Raw genomic sequence first — 359 nt, 5'->3', positions numbered from 1 at the left:
CTTGTGAAAAGTACCTCTTCAGCTCTTTTGTAACCCACTTATTTTTTGTAACTGGAAGGTGCTGTAAGTGCCAGCCCTGTGATCATATTAGTGGCTCTCCTCTAGACTTGCTCCAGCAAGTCCACATCTTTCTTGTGCTGGGGGCCTGTGATGGTTTGGACTTGGCTCCCTGCCAAATGCCCAAAGCCCAGTAGCAGCCTCCCCCCCGCCCCTTTCCCCTTCCTTCTTTCCCAAGGGCAAAGGAAAAAAAAACTATGCAAATTGAAGAACCTGAAAAAATCAAGCTAGTTATACAAAAAATATATTTTATGTATATTACAGTTAAGATGCTATGTACACAGCAAATGGGAATCCAAACA

This window comes from Empidonax traillii, unplaced genomic scaffold, assembly GCF_003031625.1.
Source record: "Empidonax traillii isolate 1590-97213 ecotype Southwest subspecies unplaced genomic scaffold, ASM303162v1 scaffold985:size400688, whole genome shotgun sequence".
NCBI lineage: Eukaryota > Metazoa > Chordata > Aves > Passeriformes > Tyrannidae > Empidonax > Empidonax traillii.
This window is presented reverse-complemented; position numbering follows the sequence as displayed.